This window comes from Myotis lucifugus, unplaced genomic scaffold (genome assembly GCF_000147115.1).
Source record: "Myotis lucifugus unplaced genomic scaffold, Myoluc2.0 scaffold_59, whole genome shotgun sequence".
NCBI classification, from domain to species: Eukaryota; Metazoa; Chordata; class Mammalia; order Chiroptera; family Vespertilionidae; genus Myotis; species Myotis lucifugus.
This window is the reverse complement of record NW_005871107.1, coordinates 72135-96475: the sequence shown is the minus strand read 5'-3', so window position 1 is coordinate 96475 and position 24341 is coordinate 72135. Positions and strand designations below refer to the sequence as shown.

The window sequence follows — 24341 nt, the reverse complement described above, 5'->3', positions numbered from 1 at the left end:
TAAGAAAATGTAGTAAAAAATCTATTTTGTTAATCATAAAGTTACCCTTAGAGTAAAGATTTAACGAGAATCACTAAAATAATTGTAGGATTTCTAGTGATTTTTAATAAAGATTATTAAACAATATTAAATTGAGATATCTGATCACATTTGTATTCAAGAAATCCTCATTTATTTAATCATAACTTTGTATGCTAAGCAATTATTGATTGAGGGCCTACTATATCTCAAAAAATCTATGTTAAGTGTTGGACTTGAAATTACAGAAAAAAAGACAAAATCTTAGAGTCCTGTGGACACACACATATATATGTACACACATAGAGAAAGAGACATGCACATTAAACAAAACATGCAACACATATGTAAATACACTTAGGTATGTACTAGTATTTATACATGAATTTAGGAGCAATACAATTTGGAACTCAAGAAAGGCCACTTTAGAGATTTTTTTTTTAATCCTCACTTGAGGATATTTTTCTATTGATTTTTAGAGAGAGTGGAAGAGAGAGGGAAAGACAGAGAGAAATATTTATGTGAGAGAAACACATGATTGGTTGCCTCCTGCAGGCGCCCTGACCAGGGCCTGGGCTGAAGAGGCGCCTGCAACCAAGGTACATCTCTTTGACCGAACTAGAACTTGGGACTCTTCAGTCCTCAGGCCGACACTCTATCCACTGAGTCAAACTGGCTAGGGCTTGGAAAAGTAATATTTAAGCTTGGAATCAAGGAATGAATAGAACTCAGCAAGACATAGATTTAGAAGTCTGGGAGAAAGCTAATTGACTTGTTATCTCAAAGAGTAAAATTATAATACAAGTTTCAAGTGTTGGAAACCATTTTAGGCAACTATATTGATCTCTTTCCAAATGAATAAAGACATTAATAAAAAACAGTGCTCATAAATAGGGCTCACACTATAAGAGAATTATAAGTATCACATGATCCCTTGGTCTTATTTATATTTACTTTTATTTTTTTAAAATTTATTGATTGTAGAGAGGTAGAAAAGGAAAGAGAGAGAGAGAAACTTTGATTTGTTGTTCCACCATTTCTGTGTTCATTGGTTGCTTCCTGTATATGCCCTGTCTGGGACAGAACTGTAAATTTGGTATATTGGGATGACACTCCTACCAACTGAGCTACCCAACTAGGGCTTTGGTCTTATTTTTTAATATCTGTATTTTGAAGTGAACATAAACTATTAAAATTTTTCTACTTCTTCTAGAAGTATCTATCTATTTATCTAAATGCTCAGGACTAATTTACCAGTGCTTGAACTTTATCTAATAATATTAGACTTTAGTAAAAAGGGGCAATAAGTAAAATAAAGATCAAAGGTAAAGTATAAAATTATTTGTGAACATCTCAATGTGAAATATACAATTTTGAATGAAATATAAAAGGTATATTTGAAAGACGAATTAATAATAGTTTATAAATACAAAGTGCAATATATTGAATTTCTGCTTTGGAGCTATTTGTGCTATGCTATGATATTATCTCATGTTATAGTATTACTATGTAGTATAATTGGAAAACATGAACACACACAGAGACAAGCATACCATCAGGCCTTTTTTTTGGTCTGCCGTTGGCCTTTTATTTTTTTATGTATAAGATTGCAATATTTTATTAGAAGATAGAATCTCTTTGCACAGGTCACTGAATTGTAAGATTTCCATTAATAAGTTGGTATATTAAATTCTGAGATAGTATAGGCAAATACTTATTTAGAATATTAGGTAAACTTTAAAAATATATATTTCTTTTTATTGATTTCAGAGAGGAAGGGAGAAACATCAATGATAAGAGAGAATCATTGATTGGCTGCTGTGTAAGGAACAGAGCTTGCAACCCAGGCATGTGCCCTGACCAGGAATTGAACCATGACCTCCTGGTACATAGGTTATTACTCAACCACTGAGCAACACCGTCCAGGCTAGGTAAATTTGCTTTTTGTTCTAAATTTAATAGCAGCTATGGCAATAAAAGTTTACATCATTTTTGACATTTAGATTTTATTGAATTAAATATCAAATGTCTAAGTTTGGGGGAAAATTTATATTTATTAGGAAAATGCAGCCAGTACCAGATCCCAAATCTTAAAAGCAAGTGTCACATTCTAGATATTTTACAGTCAGAAAATATGTGAAAGAAATGTCAAATACTAAGAACAGAAATATTTATGTGCATTTTATAAATTATAAACCCACATGTGAATCGGCATTATGTTCTAAGCTCATACAACGATTTAAAAATTTTTTTCAATATTTTAAAAACTGAAGGTATCAGAGAATATGCTCATAAAATAAATTAAAGTTACCTCAAAACATTGTGGAAATGTCACCTTCTTCACCCTAACTCCATAACATGCTTTCCATATCAAATGTTTTAGAATTTCATGAATAATCCAATATTTTCCCATAAATCAACTACTAACAAAAACATACCCAGTCTCAGAGTATATAAATATTACATATTTGTATGTTTCAACTCACATATTAACTTTTAAAATAAAGAACATATTTGCATAACCCATAGACACAGATAACAGTGTGGTGATGGCCAGAGGGAAGGAGGGTGGGGGCGGGGCCATGAGAGGTCGTCCGGCCAGACCCACCCCCGATTGGGTTGGAGAAAATGAGGACATTTTGAATAGTGTCAGCAATAAAAATAAATAAAATAAAATAAATGCTTCTCCATGGGGCATTATTCCCAACATGCCCTTGATGCCCAGTACAGTTTCTACATCCCACCACTTACATTAATGGGTTATTACTGTCTTCTACATTTAATACTGTCTTCTACATTTTCATACCACATTGACACTCCTATTGTTTCAGTTTCCTAGTGGGGGATGCATATGCAATACAATATGAGAAATAGAAAACCAGATTAAAATTTGTATGCATTACCTTCACTGATTTATTCAGACCTTACCATTTTTATTATTAGTAGCTCTTTTATGCAGCCAATAAATTAACTTTAGTATATGTCTTAATACAGTTATGATACTAGAATATGTTGTATTTCAAGTTATTAAGTTTTTGTTATTATTTTGCAATACATTTCTTCTAGAGTTTTAAATTCTCAGTTCACTGAAAAATAACAGTTTTGCACTCGATATTTGTGGTTCTTTTTATATAATGACACATGTGTTGGTTCTATCTGAAAGTGAAAGCACATTCTAATATAAGCACCCCATTGACATCTAACCAAGCAGCTCATCCTCTTTCACATCCAGTGCTGAAACATGCATGAAGGAAAAACACTCAGCATCCTCAGATTCTTTAGAACATCAAGGCATTGTTTTCCTGAGGTTAATTGTCTGATCAATTTGAAGATATAAATTTTATTAAAATATAAATGAAAAATTATGCTTTTAGTTATTATCAATGCCTACATTTCTTGAATATAATTTTCCCTATAGGTACTTGATATTATTGTTGCATGAATGAACAATTTAATGACTAATAGGCCATTGAACATAAGTGGTAAAAATTTTCATGCCCTTGCTGGTTTTCCCAGTGGTTAGAACATCGGCTCTTGTACTGAAGGGTCTCGGTTAGATTCCAGTCATGGGCACGTACCTGGGTTGCTCCCTGGCTCAGGTCAGGGTACATGAAAGAGGCAACCAATAGATGTGTGTCTCTCACATCGATATTTCTCTCTTTCTGTCTCTCCCCCTTGCTTCCATTCTCTCTAAAAATCAGTGGGAAAATATCCTCAGGTGAGGATTAACAATAACAAAAAAAAGATTCGCATGTCCATAGAAATTATTTGGTTCAGTTATATAAAAGTGACTTTGATACTGTAGTGCAATGTTAACATTTCATTTCCCAGGGAAATACTCCAGATTTTGGGGGAACATGTCTATTGCATCTACTTTTTCCAGATACACAGGGGAATACTGGTTGTGGAGTGTCTGTTAAGAGGGTGATTTTTGAGTTATTTGGGAATATCAGCTCAATCACTATATGTTTAAAATATTTGATATTGATAAAACGTGGGACAAGTAGATATAGAAATTTTAACATATTTTAAATAAGTACTAATGTATACCTTCACCAAACTCTAAGAAAAATAATTAAAATAATGAATCTAGTCTAATATTCTTTATCAGATATTTTAATTTGAAAAGATTGCCTTAACTTAAAGAAAAAAACAGGTGATTCCCAATTGAAAAGGTATTTCACATATTCTTCAGAGCTAATAGGTACAATGTTTTGAAAGTTGAGAGTAACTATAATATGATCATATTTCTACATAGAAGGTGTTATGAATTTGTTTTTCCAACTATGGCAAGAGGTATGCTTTGAAAATGAGTTATATTATTTTCAAAGTCAGATGGTCTGCTCAATAATAAAGATAAATTTTTAAAAAATCTATATAAACATGAAACAACAAAAAAATATGTTCTCTTTTAGTCTCAAGTTAATACATTTAAAAATTAGACCCCGAATTTGATATGCTGGCTGCAGATTTACAAGGCAATTTGAATTCACATTCTAACCAGGTTCTTTAATAGTTATGGCATAAATTTGGAAGCAATACATCCCAGAGTATTTTAATAGAGATACTTTGTGGAAACAAGCAAATCTTAGACCTCTTTACCAGCACTTTCTCCCATGACTGACAACAGTAAAAATAAGAGAAAACTATAGCAACACAATAAAAATCTATTATTCTACAGATTAGGTGGTCCTCTGGTCAGAGACTCCTTAGGCTAAAATCAAGGTGTTGGATGGGTCTATTGACCTATTTGGAGACTCAGGGACGTCTTTAACCTCACTGGTTGCCAGAACCTAGTTTCTTGCATCTGTATGACTGAGGCTTAACCTGCCGTTTCATGCCACGTGGTCTTCTCCAGATATGGCGATTTGATTCTTCAAGGGAAACCAGGAAGGAGTTGCTGTTGCTGTGAATTTTTATGACTTCTGCTTCCAGTTGTAGGTAGAGTTTATTATAAAGGGCTCAGGCCGTCTGTTTGGGTTTACCCAAGATAATTTCCCTTTTGATAACTTAAAGTCAACTGCTTAGGAAATAAAATTAGATCCGCAAAAATCACTTAACCTTCACCATATAGCATAACCTAACCGTAGAAATATCCCATGGTATTCACATGACCCACTAACATTCAAGAGGTGAGGATTATACAGGTCTGTACACCAAGGAGTGGAAATCTTGTGGATTACCTTAAAGTTACAGGTGCCAAAGTGAGGCATTTTGTCTCTTTCAGAGATATTCCTCTGTTATTATTCACATGCCCTCAGAGCATTTCCCTTGTCATTATGTCATTCAAGTGGGATTGATGCACAAGTTAAGAGAATTAATAAATGTTGCAATTTCACAAAAGCCCTGCCAAATTATGTCATGTCATGTTCTAAATGTGATAGCAAGGAAAAGTTTTAAACATTTGAGAGGCTGAGTGGTAAAATATGAAACAGTGGTAAAATATGAAACTGAAACATTGACTTGTTTATGAACTTTAAATTCTCTATTTATATTCAGATTTCTCGAGCCCCCATACAGAGCACCCAGCAAGTAGCTTTGGAAGTCCAGCCTCTGGCAGCCCCATCTCAGGACCCCGATAGACAGTGTCATCCTTCCCAAACTTAACAGGGTGATTTTTACCAGGAGAGCACTCCATTGCCCTGATGATATCATGGTATCAGCTTTGTGGACAAGAATAATTTCAGCCCCATGACTTACTTTATTTATTTTTTATAAACTTTAAATATTATTATTTTCTTATTATTTTCAGAGTCACATAGATTGTATTTTATAGTTCTCATGGAACATTTAAAGTTTATGAAAATCAACACAACATCCTCATTGGAATGCTAATTAGAAACTCCTGATTCCTTAAAACACAAAACAACTTTTAAGAGTCATCAAGTACATTGAAGTTGTGTCAGATAATCATAAATGTCATTGCATTTTTGTTTTTAACTTCAATTTAAAATTTACTGAAATTTATAACGCTTGTCAATTGAAGAGTCAGCAATATAACTAAACATTTTAGGCAAAATACTACTACCTTTCATACTTCTCAATAATTGGTGATAAACAATAAGTTATCAAATAAAATAAAATTCGTATCAATTATAATATAATTACAGGTAAACTAAATTAATTTATTTTCAACTAGAATAACATATATATATATATTTTTTTTTCTTCTGGATATTCAGACTGATTTCAAATAGAGACTGTTAACTTTAAATAATTACCAGCTGCCTTCCAAAAAAAAAAGTACAATCATGTTAGAACTCATTTACTCAAATAATGAAAAAGGAACAATTATATGTGTTGAGATTTTAATTATTTAATACATGAACATCCCTTCTAGTAATTGAAAGTTAGTGGATACTACATAAAGGATAAGTATTTCTCTTATCATCATTTTAGATATTTAATTAACATCTGATATAAATGAAAATCCCTATATCTTAGTGACATAGGTGGAAAGTGTATGTGTATTGTCTTCAATAAGTGATAGTTAATTAAGGTAAAGGCTTTTGATAGTTATAACTAATGTAATTGCAAGATAAAACTAAGTAATAACTTAGAGGTTATTTAACATCTATACTCTTCATATTACAGATAAGCAAACTGTTCTCAGGAAAGATGAAATGATTTGCCAAATGCTGATACTAGACTAAAAGTAAAGTACAGATACACTCATTAAAAATCTTTTTATTCTTTATAACTGAGGGCATGGCTCACTGAAGTTATTTTCCTATTTTTTAAATAAGAATAGAGACAATCTGTGAGATTTAGGTAGAAACTCTGGTTTTATGTATAAGATAATAGCTATTTAATTGGGGTTCCTAAGTACAAAATAATTTTTAAGTTCTAATATAGACTATTTTGATTACTTGCCATAGGATAAAATAACATTTAGTAAGTATTTTGACCAACACATAGGTTAATAGCCACCAATATAATTTACCTATCTTAAAATAATGATACTTTGAGAATAAAATGATCATTCAATGTGTTGGTATAAAAAATAATATGGAAGGATCCTCCGGGCTCACATAAAGAAACTAAATGTGCTGGCAAACCTCCTTTACTCTGCTCTATTAGGTAAGTTCCTTGTTAACAAAATGATCTATTTTGGCTGCTATCGTTCACTTTTGTCACATTTCTAAATTGAGGTGACTATGGCATTAACACAACAGTACAGCGATTTGGTAAGAATTTCCTGCCCTGGCCAGTATGGCTCAGTCAGTTGAGCATCATCCCATAGATTAAAAGGCTGCTGGTTCTATTCCAAGTCCGGGCACATACTCAGGTTGTGGGTTCCATTCTGTATGGAAGGTAAGCGACTGATGTTTCTGTATCACGTCGATTTCTCTCTTTCAATCTCTCTAAAATCAATGAAAGAAAATTCCATAAGTAAGAGTGAATTATTCTCTGTGAAAATATAAACCAGAAATTTGACGTGTGTCAGCAGTGCTGTGAAATAGATGCAATTTTCTTAATTTTTAACTAAATAAAAGTAATTTTTTTTCTAAATGAAAGTAAAAGCCGAATGTTTCATATAACTGGTAGTATAGCCTTTTAAATAGATGTAGATATTTGAAAGTATGTACACTAAAATGCTCCCATAGAAAATGCTTTTCTTCCCATTTTTTAATTAATAAAATTATAATGAAAGGAATGAGAAGGAACGAAATTGATAAGTTGAAAAAAAAATAGTGTTGAAACAGAACGTCCAGTGTTGTTCTTTTATTTTATCCTTCCTGTCAACTTTGCCCAGCTCAGGGCTCATGTCCTCCTTGGCTCTAACCATCAGTGGACTACAATATGCAGAACTGGCTGGGGAGTTATGAGCTACTTAGAAAAATTGGAAGGACATAATTTGTAAAAGGTGGCATTTTGCCTTATCATGGACTTGGATACCTGATGAACAAATTGAGATTTCTGGTAAGCACCTTGGAATCTTTAGTTTTACTGCTGCCAAAAGGGCGTTATTAAGCCTTCATTTGTAAGCCTGGGTGGTATGAAAATTTAACCTTAGTCAAGAAAAAATTGACAGATCTCCTTCCTGAGGCCCCTGGAGAAAAAATGTCGGCCTTTCAATAAGAATTATGACACAATAAAGTGTTATAAATAATTGCTTCTCTAATGAATCTCTGATAAATGAAAATATATCTTGGAAAGGTTATATGATGCTCTACCTGCCACATAAAGAGTAGATATTTTTATTTTAAAATAGGATCTAGTCCCTGATGCAACTTTCCTCAAATTTATACTAAAATACCGATGGACACACACACACACACACACACACACGCATACACACACAAAAACAAATACACCAAAAAACAAGGAAAATGAGAACTGCAGGAGAATTAATTGCTAAATTACTGGTTGACTTACCAGTAACTACAAGACTGATATAAAGAAATTGAAAATGCTTAGTTACTAACAACCAATTAAATCTACTGTCCTGAAAAAGAAAAATATGCAGGAAACTCTTACTTTCTTCTCTAATGTTTACTTACTATCTCATAATTTTATTATCTATTCTCCCATTTAGAGTTTGCCCCTCACTGAAAATTATTTTCCTATTTAAATTACATTAAATTAAATTTGATTTTACTATAAGAACACAACATGAGATCTATTCTATTAACAGAATTTTAAGTGTACAATATATTATTGTTGATGATAGATATAGTAGTTCTCTAGAGCTTATTCATTTTGCTTAACTGAAATCAAATCCCATTTTTTTATAAAATATATTTTATTGATTTTTTACAGAGAGGAAGGGAGAGGGATAGAGAGCCAGAAACATCAATGAGAGAGAAACATTGATCAGCTGCCTCCTGCACGCCCCCCACTGGGGATGTGCCCGCAACCAAGGTACATGCCCTTGACCGGAATCGAACCCGGGACCCTTGAGTCCGCAGGCCGACACTCTATCCACTGAGCCAAACCGGTTCTGGCTCAAATCCCATTTATTAATAATTTATAGAGTAGGAGGTTGGTGCCAGGGTTAAAGAATTGTTGATTCTAGGCTATCATAGGAGTGAGAAGATAAGAGTGGCACTGCAAAATTTATACTTATTGAAACTGTAGGGTATTTTTTAACTTTTTACTCCTCTAGTCTCTATACCAGAAAATCAAGCAGTAATAACATTTAATTTTCTGAAATTAAATGAATGTCTACTAGACCAGGGTAGTAGACTTACCAAGATCTTTCATTTAGCATCCTGAATATCTATTTCTTCTATCCACTTTTTTTCTATCAGCATTGTGACTATTGTAAAATAAAATAGTATATCTTTTTTCACACTAAGTCTCCTAATTGCTTCTTTGCCAATAATCTTTCTTCTGTCAGTCTACTTGCCACACTGGGACACATTGATCTCTCTAAAACTTATATACAAATATATCATAAGGATAAAGGAGGTCAAATATATGGTGTCAAAAGGAGACTTGACTTTGCAGTAAGCTCACGAATGAGATACACAGATGATGTATTATAGAACTGTACACTTGAGTCCTATATAATCTTATTAACCAATGTCACCACAATAATTTTAATGGAATTTTAGCAAAGAATAACAATTGCAAAAAAACCCCACTCAAATATGACATCATTTTTTGGATCATCCAACTCCCTAATATTGCTTATAAGTCTCCTGTATTATATGGATCATTTTTATTATTTTAACCCCATTTCCAGTTAAAGCCAGAAAACTGTAAGGTTGGTATAGACAGAATGATGACCCACCAAAGATATTTACATCTTGATCCAAAAACTTGTGGAACTGTTACTTACTTCACATGGAATAAAGAAATTTGTAGATGTGATTATTATTTTTTAAATATATTCTATTGATTGTGCTGTGCCAGCATGGCCAAGAGTGAACCCGAGGAGGGGCAGTGAAGGATTGAAGAAAAGACAGATAAGAGAATACAGCTGGAGCTTGGTATATCTTCCATGCCTGGATGAGGACACAAAAGACCCAGCCTGTGAGCCGATGCTTTATTTTATAGTCTGATTGAAACAAGGGTAGATTAACATGTTATTATGAATAAGACTGCTATGAAAATTGTTGAACAAATATTTTATATGTGAACATTTGTTGGCATATCTCTTGGATAAGTACAATTGGCCATAGAGTAGATACACATTTAACTTTATAAGAAGCTGTCAAAACAGTTAACCAAAATGATTGTTTCATTCTATAGTCCCATTAGCAATAAATGACTATTTCAATACTTTCTATACTTGGTGTTATCAATCTTTTATTTTAGTCATTCTAGTGGTTGTGAAATAATGTTTTAATTTGAATTTCCCTCAAGCCTAATTATGTAGAGCATATTTTCATGAGTGCCTTAACTATTCTTCTATATCCTATATAATAAAAGCCTAATATGCTAAGTGTCCGGTTGTCCGGTGACCAGTCCACTGTTCAACCAATCAAAGTATAATATGCTAATGATATGCTAAGGCCTCTCAACCTCTCACTATGACGTGTACTGACCACCAGGGGGCAGACAGTTGATGGTCGACCAGTTGCTATGATGTGCACTGACCACCGAGGGACAGACACTCCGACTGGGAGGTTAGCTTGCTGCTGGGGTCCGGCCCATTGGGACTGAGCGAGATGGGCCAGACATGTGCTAGAGACCTCCCGTGGTCCCTTTCTGGCCCAATCGTGCACTGGTGGGGTCCCTTGGCCTGGTCTGCGCCCTCTTGCAATCCAAGACCCCTCGGGGGATGTTGAAGAGCAGGTTTCAGCCCGATTCCACAGGCCACTCCCCTCAGGAGGACACCTGACACAGGACTTATGGTTGGTGAGAGCTGCTGCAGCAGCACGAGCCTCTCCCGATCGGGACTGATTGAGGGCGAGCCCACAGCAGGCGCAGTGGGCCCAGGATGAGTGGGAGCAGAAAGTAGAAGCTACAGGCGGCATTGGACTGCGGGTTTCAGCTCGATCCCTGCAGGCCATCTAGAGGTGCCCCACCCATGCACGAATTTGTACACTCAGGGGGGATCCTTTACCCCAGCCTGCACCCTCTCACAGTCTGGGAGCCCTTGGGGGATGTCCGACTGACAGCTTAGGCCCATTCCTCACGGGGAGCAGATCTAAGCTGGCGGTCGGACATTTTTAGTGCTGCCCTGGAGCAGGGAGAGGCTCCTGCCACTACTGCTGCATTCTCCAGCCTTAAGTCCAGCTTCTGGCTGAGTGGTGCTCCCCCTGTGGGAGTGCACTGACCCACTAGGGAGCAGCTCCTGCATTGAACATCTGCTCCCTGTTGGTCAGTGTGCATCATAGCAACTGGTCGTTCCGCCATTTGGTTGATTTGCATATTAGCTTTTTATTATATAGGGTTTGTTTAAGTCTGTTGCTCATATTGTTGGTTTTCTGTTTTTATTGTTGAGTAATAAGAATTTCTTAGAAATTTATTTGCTTGATATAAGCAGAGAGAATACATATTCCCATAACCAGTGTCTTGCCTATTAATGACCTATGCGATATATTTTAATGAACAAAACTATATTAATTTTGATGTTCAATTTTTAATTTTGTTTTCTTTCTGATTAATTATTTGTTGTTCATGAAAATTTTACATTTTCCAAACTTGTAAAAGCATTCATATTTTCTTTAGAAACCTTGCAGTCCACGGTTTTAAGTTGATATCTGTGACTTACCTCAATTTGTGTGTGTATGTTTCAATTGAGATAGGGGTTACATTTTATGTTTTTTTTGTTCTTTTTGTTTTTTGTACTAGGTACCCAGTGATTTTGACTGTACACATAAAGTCCTATTTCTCTACAATCTATTTTATAGCACAGGGCATTCTTCCTACCCTTCTTGGGCTCTGTCTCCCTGGAGGGAAATCCTCCTTACACTGATGATGCACAGTATTTTACAGTACACCACACCCACCTTCTCCCTGTGGAGGCTTCTTTTTCAGCTGTGGCTCTGACAGCTCTACAAGATCATCCAGGCTCCTTCCCACCACCACTACAATGGACCCCCGCAGGTTCTGCTCAGCATAATAAGTTTAGCAATTACTTCATTGGAAAGGCAAAAAGTAACAGCAATTTGACAGTTTGATGCTATTTTGAATGTAATTGCTGTGGTAATTGTATTTTTTATTGGTCATAGCTAAGATATAGGAATACAGTTGATTTTTATCCTCTTTAACTAGTTTCCTATTTTGCTAAATCTACATATTAATTCTAGTACTTTTTAGACTTCTAGGCTTTTCTACATGGCCTATTCGGTCACCTATAAACTACATATATGGATTTTCATATTTACTTCACATTGTAAATGCTATATGTTAAAGTTAGTTTAAATATTACACCAATAATTGAAAAAAGGTATATCACATGAGAGTTATACCTGAATAAGGCACTGTTGGGGAAGGGGAAGGTGAAGAGAGGAACTGTGAAGCGAACCAGCTTCACCTCCCTCTCTGATTCAGCATGGGGGAGAAGTCAGAGAACTGTAGGGTTCCAGAGGACCTGTTCAGTGGTTTGCCAGTTACAGATCCCCACTGAATGTGCTAGTCCTTCAGTTTCTAATCCCAAAGATCACCAGCCTCAGAGCAAGCTGCTCAAGGATGTTGAGGCCCACCCCCAGGAGGACCAGGGAGAAGAGGAGCACTTTCATGACTGCAGTGCCTCATTTGAGAAGGAGGAACCAGGCGTGGACAAGGTTGAGAACAAACCTGATGATGATGTGAATTCCTCTGAACTCGACGAAGAATACCTAATAGAACTGGAAAAACAAAAACAAAAAACATGCCAGATGAAGAGAAACAGAAAAGAAGAGAAGAGAGCACTGGACTGAAGGAGGAGGGAAATGAGCAATTTAAGAAAGGAGATTACATAGAAGCTGGAAGTTCTTACGGGCTTGCCCATCCTGCTTCCAGAAAGACAGTTCTATTCTGTTTTCAGATAGAGCTGCTGCAAGGATGAAACAGGACAAGAAAGAGATGGCCATCAGTGACTGCAGCAAAGCCATTCAGCTAAACCCCAGTTACATCAGGGCTCTGCTGAGGCGAGCAGAGCTGTATGAGAGCACCGACAAGCTCGATGAAGCCCTTTTCAAATCCATTCTAGAAAAAGGTCCATCAGTGCACCAAGCCAGGGAAGCTTGTATGAGATTACCTAAGCAAACTGAAGAACGAAATGAAAGACTGAAGGAAGAGATGTTAGGTAAACTAAAAGATCTTGGGAACTTGGTTCTCTGACCTTTTGGACTCTCCACAGAAAATTTCCAGATTAAACAGGATTCGTCTACTGGCTCCTACTCTATCAATTTTGTTCGAAATCCAAATAATAACAGATAACAGAGATAACAGTAACTTTTAAAGCTGGCTAGGAAATTGTGTGCTGCTTGCTGGTAGCAAGGGGAAAGGCCCTGCTAATGTTTATGTTCTAAAGGCATCTTATCTCAAAAATAGGCCATCCAGTGGAGCCTAATGCACCCTTCTTTGTGTTTTATAATCAGGGTGAAATGTACTTCCTGATGTAATGAACCTAATTTGATTTCCATTTTAAGGTGGTGTCTGTGCAGCTGTTGTCCCTGGTTCTGGCTGTCCTTTGTTTTGTCCAGGAGGAGCCTGTTAAGGCTGACCTGAGCCAGACAAACATACAAGCCCAGATGCCAGCTCTCCTGGACCATGCAAACCTGCCGGTCAGAGACTGCGGCCTGACTGATGGGGGCCTGCCTACTGCCCCCCTCCCAATCACACGCACTTCCCAGGCTGCTGGGCGTGGGCTCCTGATTTCCTCTGTGGTAAGACATGCTTTCTGTGGGAAAAAAAAAAGCACTGTCATTATGAAAAAAATGAATAAAAAATTAAATCATAAATTGAAAATTTTATAACTTTATAATATTATATTTACAGTTGACTTTTAATTTAAATCTGTAACAATTATATTTTACCAATTGGCAAAGAACACTTTAATGGAGGTAGAATATTAATTGCTTCATCCTATAAACATAGGTTTTGCCACAAGTGATTAATCTCAAATTTAGAAGAGAGTATGGTACCTAATTGATACTGTGCTGAATCTTCTCTTTTGTTAATAGGAGAACATCTTTTTAAAGTGATGTATGTGCATTCATGCATATGGCTAATTATATAAACAGATACTGATATAATAAGATTTTATGAGCTTTTATGTAAGTGTATGTTTGTATATGAAAAGCCATGCATTTATTTTGACAAGGTACAAAGACTATATATATATATATATATATATAGAGAGAGAGAGAGAGAGAGAGAGAGAGATGAACATGGATTAAATATAGAATTTTACAAATATTTTAAATCTTAACCAATACTATCTTTAAAGGGATTGAAGCACCTTGGTCACTAAGGATATACAAAAAAAGGACAATACATTACAAAACAAGTACTGCATGATCTCACTTACATGTGGAATCTAAAATAGTCAAACTCATAGAAGCAGAGAGTACAGTAATGGTTATGAGGGTCTGGGAAGACAGAAGTTTGATATATTGGTTGTTTTATTGTTTTCTGAATATATTAGATTTTGAGCAGGAAAATGTCTTCTTTACTTATTTCACCATAAATTCACTTCTATTATAAGAGAGCAAAATTGGTAATTTTTATTAATAGTCCTTATTTATTTAAAATCAAGTTAAAATCACTATAATTTTTATATTTTTATTAATGTCTTGAATAACTCAGAACATGCCTAAAAAAACTCAAACTACAAAAGCAACATTATTAATAAAGGTTTATTTCAATAATAATACAATCCATTCTGGATAGCTAAGCTACTTTTATAATATGTTTTATTTCCAAAAAGTGTTTGATGTTAATAAAACAAACTCTACTTTTGAGTTTTAGAAAGAAAAAAATTTCTTCTGGTATTTGCTAAAAATGTAGTGGTACATTTTATCTTTATTTTAAATATTAAGAATTATAGAATTTTGGTAACTTAATTGATCATTACAAGTTGGTAAAATACATTTTGATTTTATAAAAACTATGTTCATGAAGAACACTTATTTTATATAAAGATTACTGATAATAGCGAAACTCCAGGTTTCAATCAATGCTTTTCACAGTACCAGGAAAAGGCAATTTTCTCCTTTATTCTTATACTACCTATTAAATACATTATTTTTTCAGTGATTGCTAAAATGAATGTTTATTTTTTTCCCACTTTTAGTACTCACTTTACTCAGTGTGGTAAGCATTTCAATAGAAATTGCATAGAATTTTATCCCATCACTATGATGTTGATATATAGCTATTGGCTTATGACTTTGAATCTATTTTTTCTCTTTAACTATGAAGTAAAATACCCGTGTATTAACAGCCATTAATATTACTATGATGTATGGGTTTTCAGATTTAATGAAACTTTGTGATTAATGATACTATAATACTTTAATTAAAATAAATGAGTAAAAAGTAGAAATGATAAAATATAGCAATAGTATATATGTCATGGTTAGTTAAACAGATGAGCTTAATATAAATTAAAGTAGTTGAAATACAAGTAATTGACCTCACAAGAAATTTGACCATGAAACAATACAAATTAACATTTGCAAATATATTATCCATTATTCAACAAATATCCACTAAGCCACCTACCCTGTGCTATGCTAAACAATGAGAGAAGATGAAATCTACACTAATAAAAAAGAAACATGCAAATTGGTGTCACTCTACTACACGCACCAGCCAATCAGACAAGTATGCAAATTAACCCAACAAAGATGGCAGTTAATTTGCATACGCAGGCGCGTGGAGTGAAGACTGAAGACAATGTAGAAGGAAGCCAAGCACTGCAGAAGGGAGTAAAGCTGCGGAGACGGGAGGGAAGCAAGCGGGGCGGCAGAGGCGGGAGGGAAGCCTGCCTCGGCGGGTTTTGCTCCCTTCTCTGCTTTGCTCCAGCCACAGGAAGACCTAATCTTGCAGGAATCTTCCTGCAACGGGTCTCTAGTTGTATTATATTATATTATATTATATTATATTATATTATATTATATTTATTATATTATATTATATATATCATATTCTACTATATTATCTCATAATATAATGTAATAATATGTGAGAAAAGACATAGTCTTAGTCAGTTCATATTATTATAACAAATGACCAAAGAATGGGCTTCAACAACAACATTTGCTTCTCACAGTTCTGAAACCTGGAAAGTCCAAGATCAAGGCTCTGGCAGATCTACTGTCAGGTGCAATCCAGTTTCTTAGTTTGCAGATGACTTTCTTCTAGCTGTAGCCTCACATGGCAGAGAAGAGAGGGCACAGCCAGATTTCTTAGTGTTTTCTTTTATTTTTATTAAACATTTTTTTATTTTTTTATTTTCAAATACATTATTATATTAGTTTCAGGTGTACACCCCAGGGATTAGACGTTACAAAACTTAAGAAATGATCATCCAATGAATCGCACACCCATCTGACACCATACATAATTATTAGAATATTATTGACTACAATCCCTAAGCTGTACTTTACATCCCCATGACTATTCTGTAATAACCAATTTGTACTTCTTAATCCCTTCACCTCTTACACCCATCTGTCAACATGCTCTGTATCTATGAGTCTGTTTCTGTTTTGCTTGGTGCAAGTGGCAAAACTACCTCTTGTCATAAAAATAGAAGAAGTTTGTTTCTCTCCTGAATAAAGTCAGTTTCACTAGCACAGAAGTTATTCCAATTACGCAATGAATTTAGGCTGAACTATTCATGACAAATGTGGCTCTCAAGTCCTTTTACTTAAGGACTAGTCGTTGTTCATTTTGCAAACATATATGCAATGGTTTATCTGCTTGGCTGCATAAAGCTTGTCTTTGCACTCCCTTACTAGATTTTCTGTGATGGGCATCATCATATTCTAATTTCATGCTTATTAAATAATAAAATTTTGTTCTTTCTTTACTAAGTTGTGGAGAGGTTTACTGGGTTGGGGGAATTTTCTTTTTTAAATTATATTTCCCCAGCAAACATAGTCTTATACATTTTATGTAGCTCAACCAAACACTAATTACAGATTATGAAATGTAAATATCTTCTTTTCAACACCTGAGATAAATATAAAAGCATACACCAGAATTTTTATTATAATATTTATTAGTGGAATTGTCTAATTTATTTACTCATGAAATAATTGATTGGCCACATATTCATGGGTTATTAAAAAACTAAAACCATGAAACAATTTCCCATTATATGCAAAGTTCTCTATTCCTTTGTGGTTGTCTGTGTGAGGTGATAAGATAAATAAATCACAGAACTTGCTATAAAATAACTCATAATCTCCCGAGAGATTTATTGTCTCCTGAGACAGGGAAAATCGTTAACTATATTATAAGACAGAGTGAAATAAGCACTATTACTCTACTTATTATATAAAATGTCCCAAAGTAATAACTCTTTAGCTCATAAAAATCCCTTGGTAATAGTTATTTGCTAGTAGAATTATGAAATTCATTATGAATAAAGTTTAAAAAATAATGTTGATGGTAAATATGCCATTTATGATGAATGACTATTTCATATTAAAATAAATTACTGCCTTTCAAAGAATTCCAAAAAAAGCAAGTGAGACATCCAGTATAGGTCCTGAGATGTAGAACAAAAAAGAGCCATGCGTATGGGATACTGACCACCATACTATCAGCAAAATAATATTCTGCTGATTTAAATTGGATTAAACACCATGTCAGATTTTGGTTATAACAATACTCCTCCAAAAATGTACTAACATTTAAAGTGCAAAAATATTCTATTACAAAAGAGAAAATAATAATAAATGAATGTATGGATTCTTACCAATTAAAATCATAAAAATATTAAGCACTTGTATTTCCAAAAAATCATATATTCCAATGTTTATTAGTACATCATGGTTACATATAAGTGTTAAGTTAGAAATACAGAAAAAACTAGGAAAAATGGTCATTGGAATAATTTAATTAGCATCATATGATAGAACTTAAAAATCTATATTAGAAAACTTTTAAAAATGACAATAAACATATAAATCATATACAGCAACACTGATCTAATGTTTTACAAAAAAACTTAAGAAAAGGAAGAAGTGTGATTTCTTTTCATCACTGCAAAAAAATTAGAGTATTATATTGTCAAATTAAACTACATACTAGTTAAGACTGAAATGTCAGTTTCAGAACACTAATTTTCTTATAGCTCAAGCATCCTATCTAATAATAGACAAACAGGGTAATTGACCATACCTTCACTACGCCTCCCATTGGCTAATCAGCGCAATATGCAAAGATGGTGGCTAATTTGCATACATAGGCTCTAAGCGGCGGAGTGAAGACTGAAGGTGAGCTGGAGCCCCAAAGACCGAGGACGGAAGGTGGCTCCAGCTGGAGCAAAGGCCTGAGTCCTGGGTGCCGGAGGAAAACTGGTGCCGGCAGCCAGGAGAAGGGAAGGCCTATTGCACGAATCTCTTCATGCAACAGGCCTCTAGTTACTTAAATAATGGAAATATAAAATTATTTCAAGAATGTGTACCTGTTATTTTAAAAATATATATTTGTTGACTAGTAATTTGCATCTTATTTGTTGTTTTTCTCTTGCAATCAAGATTCTATAAGCGTAATCTTGTCACTTTGCTGTGATAAACTAACATATGAAATAGCAACAATATTTGAGAGAAACATTTTTACACTTTTATTAATTTGTGGTATACATATACCATAGTTTTCTCTTATCCACAATTTCATATTCCCTACTTTCAGTTATTTATGTACAATTCCAGTAAAACATATTAAATTAGAAAATTTCAGAAATAAATAATTCATAAGTTTTAAATTTTGTGCCATTCTGAGTAGTGTGATGGAACCTCATGCCATCCCCTTCTGTTCTACTGGGACATGAATCATCCCTTTGTTCAGGGTATTTAGCTGCACATGCTCCCTGCCCACTAGTCACTTAGCAGATACAGTTGGGCCTTGACTTACGAGTGTCCCGACTAACGAGTTTTTCGAGATACGAGCCGTCTCTCGGCCGATTTTTGCTTTGAGTTGCTAGCTAAAATTCGGGTTACGAGCCAGCTTCAGATACCCCACCGCTAGTTGGCGCAGCGAACGTCACAGTGAACGCCACAACATCAGCCCAGCATCACGTGTCTCACTCGTTCACTTCTTGATTTGACATACGAGTTATTTGAGTTATGAGCTCCGTCATGGAACGAATTGAACTCGTAAGTCAAGGCCCCACTGTATCTAGGTTACCAGGTGACTGTGATGGTGAGCGATGTGTAGGTTTAAATAATCCTCATTTTATTGTTATAATTGTTTTATTATTAATTAATGTTGTTAGTCTCTTGCTATGCCTAATTTATAAATTAAACTTTGTCATAAGGTAAGTGTGTGTAGGAAAACTCATAGTGTATATATAGAGTTTGGTACTTGCAGGCATCCACTGGGGGTCTTGAAACATATCCCCATAGATAAGAGAGTCATTTCCAAGTTCTAAAATTGGTAACTAGTTTAAAGTTTATATTGTATTGTCTAGTATGTACATAATTCTTCAATCTTGCCTGTTTTACTTCTCTCTGTATCATGAACATTTAAGCAAAGATTCTGAATTGTTTAATCACTGCATAATATTCAATTTACCCATCCATAAAAAATCGATTTAACCAAGATCTCATTGCTGGATTCTTTTTTTTTTCAATTTTGTTTTATTGCTTAAAGTATTACAAAGGGTATTAGATATGTCTCCTTTTTTTGCAAGATAGAAGAATTATGTACATACTAGACAATAAAGACTTGATTTTTATTAAAAATGTCTGAAAAACTGGAAGGAAATACATGGTGATTTTCTCTAGGTATGGAATGATGGAGGATTTTATTTTCATGACTTTTGTTTTACTTACTTTTTTATAATTTTAAATTTTCTAAATAAATGTATGTTGCTTTAGGAATAAAATAGTTAGAACTTCTTTAGAAAACCATTTACCTTTGATGTTTGTCACTATTAAATAACTATATTTTTGTCAAAAATATCGAGGAGGAAACCTATGCTCGTTTTCTCACCAGGGAAGGACACGGCAATAATTCCCTTCCCAGGTTCCACAGCTTGGACCAGCTCTTGCAGCCTCACCGACATGGCATGCCCAGCTCTGCTCAATGTCACAAACCTCGTGAGAACTGAGACTGTAAATGACATGGAACCAAACCAATAGCAGGCACTCTTGTTATTTTGCCATCCTGAAATGCCTTTGGAACCTTCAGGAAAACATACTTAGCTACAGGGTGGGTTTCAACATATGTGGGCTTTTGTCTCCTAAGTCTTTAAAAATTAATCATCTGTAAAAAAAAAAGTTTATATTGTATTAATCTAATGGTAAAACTTTACATAGGCATGCACACTCTATTTCTTTTGGAAAAAAACAGTGTTTGTTTTTTTGTTTGTTTTTTACATTAAATTAGCTGTGTAGTTTTTGTGAAGGTTCTCTCACTGTCACAATCAAAGTAGAAATTTTCAAGGATTTGTTTGAATGGTTTTTATTTTGGAAGCAATTCCCAAATAGCAACTAAAAAACAAATAGAATGTTTTATTTAACGTTGTTTTCCACTGTCCTATCTCAAAGGTGTCAAACTATAGAAGCACATCAGAGATGAGCAAAATTATGATGCAATGGGCCTTCAGCTGCATGGTCTGCAAAATATATTTATGTTTTTTATTAACTTTTAAACATTTCTTTTTTAAAAAAGTAAAAAACAAACTTAAATTAAAATGTGAGATAGTGCATTGAGTTAATTTACTTTGAAGGATAAAATAATATCAGTGCCTTTCTTGGGGACAACTTTTTAAATAAGAGGGACAGATACAAGAAAATGGAAAGAAAAGGAAATTATTATACCAAGGAGAGTGAAAAAACATAGGTTTTACTTAAAAATAAAGATGTGTGTGAGGTTATAGGGGTGAAATACCTTGCTTTATAAGTTTAGTTGTGGATGTTCTAACGAACACATCTTACTCTTGTTCTATTAAATATTTTTATCATAATAGAAGAATCTAGTTTGCATATTACCTATTGCTTTTTTATTTCACATTTTCTCAATATCATCTCTGATGTTAGCCATGTTTCCCTCAAGTCCTTAAGCCTGTATTTCACATTCTGTTCCTGTTTTTCCAATGTGGATGTCTTTAGGAGCTCACTTTTAAGGCAAGCATGCAGGACATTGAAATGTAGGAGATCTTTTGCTCAGAGAAACAATTCTAAACCAATGGAAACCAGAAACTGACTGATAATTTTTTTTCTGTTAATTCTTGACTCTCAGATGAATCACTCTGCATTCCATATGCTCTTTGCACTAAAGATCAGTTTCACTTAGAATTGATTAGACAATGCACTCTTGCTGTTGACTTTTCTTCTTTGCTCATGCTCCCTGGGACTACTTCCCCCCAAAAAATTTACATTCACTGAAAATTTTGGGTGAAGTACATTTTTAATGATGGTAGTTGGAGAAGACAAGCTGAGTCTTAAGGATTATCACCCACCAAAATTAGTATAATTTTAGTATAGAAATACTATTTATTTCACATTTCTTAATTCAAATGTATCCTCAAATGATTCTGCAATGTTTACAAATCTTCATAGATATTTGTGTATTATGTTTTATTTGTAAATTTGAAAATCATCTAGATTCTGCTTGTATAATTTTATTTGAGCAACATTTTATTTCATTTGTTGCTTTTTATTTTAGTACATATTTAAATAGTAATAATTTTTAAAATTATCTTATTATGACATTCTTGGTCTTCTATGTTAGATATAATTATCAAAACAAAAATATTATAAATCACATTAAAATCATTATTGTGCTTGGTAATGGTGTAATAAGGGGCATGGGACAAAATAACGAATTAAAACAGATTAAATACTAACCTACTTGAGAAGATAGTAAATTTCAGCTTGTCTTATATTAAAAATATATAACTTCATCTCTAGATTTTTTTCTAAAAGTTATAAATCCTAATAAAGCTAATGGGTACGCGATAGTTTATTTACATTATCTCATTTGAGAGTCATTTACTCACTATTCTTTTAAAATAGAATTTCCTATCACCATCTTACGACCTGATGATTCTTGGCCATAGCACTTATCAATAGCTTCTGTCATATTAAATATTTGTAGATTTATTTATTTTCTATTTTCCCCCTAAAATATAAATACAATGAAGAGAGGGCCTCTGTGTTGTATATCTGAGCATGGAACACAATAGACACTGAATTGATATTTGTTATTTAAAAGAATGAATGAATTTACAGAGAAACTTTGAAAAGCGAGTAGTCATATTTCCATTTCTTAGTAAAGACATTGATATTTCTGAGGAGTTAAGCTAATTTATCAACTACACTCTTCATAAAAGCTGAGATCACCTAACTCACTCCCCTGTCATTTGTTAAATAAAGGTAGTATTCTTCATCTTTCCAGTTACGTGAATAAAAACCCCAAGGGTCTTCCTTGGTTATTCTCTTTCCCTCACTCTCCATATCTAACCTGTCACCACATTTTGTACTGTGCACTTTCAAAATATATTTTGAATGGCTCCATGGTGAGCATTGACCTATGAACCAGAGGTCACAGTTCAATTCTCTGTCAAGGTAATACATACCCCAGTTGCAGGCTTGATCCCAAGTGTGGGGCATGCAAGAGGCAGTTGATCAATGATTCTCTCGCATAATTGATGTCTCTCTCTCTCCCTCTCCCTTCCTCTCTAAAAACATTAAAAATATTTTTAAAAAGCTGAGACAAAATTTGATACCAGGTCCAATATGATCTAATGTTAAATCTATATTCTTTTACTACACCATCCTGGTTCCAAGATGTAATGATGTACCAATAAGCAGTCTTGTTCCATAATGACTTTTTAATGTGCTTAAATGATTACGGGGCACCTGAAGGGTATCACATTTGCTGCTCAGATCTCTGGCCAACTTTGAACTATCTCATGATTAATTTGAGGTTCTCAAAGTACAATGGAAACTTTATAAAACTCAATGTATTTTTATGTTAAGGTTACCTACTGTGATCTTTTCTAAAATGTAAAACTGGTTCAATATTTCATTAGACATTTTAGAAACAAGCTCAGAGTAGCAGGGGTATGGCATATGCTATGTCAAAGAAATAGTAATGTAGATGACATTGAGAACTGACATTGTAAAATATTCATGACAATATAAGTATGTATGAAGAGGTTGGAATCATAAAAACATCTTGCACTGGAAATGGTCTGTTTTTTCACTTAAGAGGGCTATACAATGGAATGTCCATGGTATATTTGTTCTTGCACACTCTCTAATATTTTTGTTGCCTTCAGAATACATGGGGGGGGGAGCTGGATATTGGTAAATGGATAGCCCAAGAATAGGACTTTAAACAAATTGTATCTTTCTAAGAATAATCCTCTTCATAAAATTCTATTGAAGGTAACACGCTTGGCAGCTTCTTAGCTCTTCCCTCTCTCTAGCTCTTCTCTCTCTCTCTCTTTCATACAAACATATACACACACAATCACACTTACACCCCCAAAAAATAACATTTATTCTATACCCTTTAACTGAATAATTATAAAATCTTAAAAATTATATCTTATCCCTTACAAACAACTTTTTCATAATTATTTCATCCAAGGCTCACCAGGCAACAGCAAGATGTAGCCTGCCTAGCAAATAGGCCATATAAATGGAGTTCACCACAGTAATGGTAAGGAGACTCTCAGTGTCTTCCCTCTCCCCTAACTAGCCCAGTCTCACCAGCAACCAGTCCCAGTTCAGCCTTACAGCACTCTGAAAGCCCCCTCCTTATATGTGTGATTCAGACCAAGATCATCTGGATTGGAGGGTCATGCTTGAGACAGTGCATGTATTCCCATCTCTAAAAACCAGATGAGAAAAAAAAAAGTAACTTAAAATTAGATCAATCAAAGGCAAAGGCGCAGATGCTGGGGTGCTGCACATGCAGGGGTGCTGCGCTAACCCACAGGAGTGGCAGACAAATGACTCTGGACACCTTCCTCCCATTCCCCAGAGCGACCTACACTAAATGAGAAAGTTTCTCTACATGAGAAAATGAACATTTGGAACGATTTGGTATCTTCCCAAATATTTCATGTTTCAGGAGATGTCCAAAACTGAGCTCAAGGCATTCTTTTATATTCTAATTATAATAGCTAAGCTAAATTCTGTGAGCTCTAGCTTTGGTTCCTCCTCCTCCTTCTCCTCCTCCTCCTCCTCCTCCTCCTCCTCCTCCTCCTCCTCCTCCTCCTCCTTCTTCTTCTTCTTCTTCTTCTT

General features: G+C 34.4%; 1 pseudogene; it reads left to right on the top strand.

The window, feature by feature from the left end:
- Window positions 1-12435: 12435 nt before the first annotated feature.
- LOC102440380 lies at window positions 12436-13407 on the top strand (annotated as a pseudogene).
- Window positions 13408-24341: the final 10934 nt, after the last annotated feature.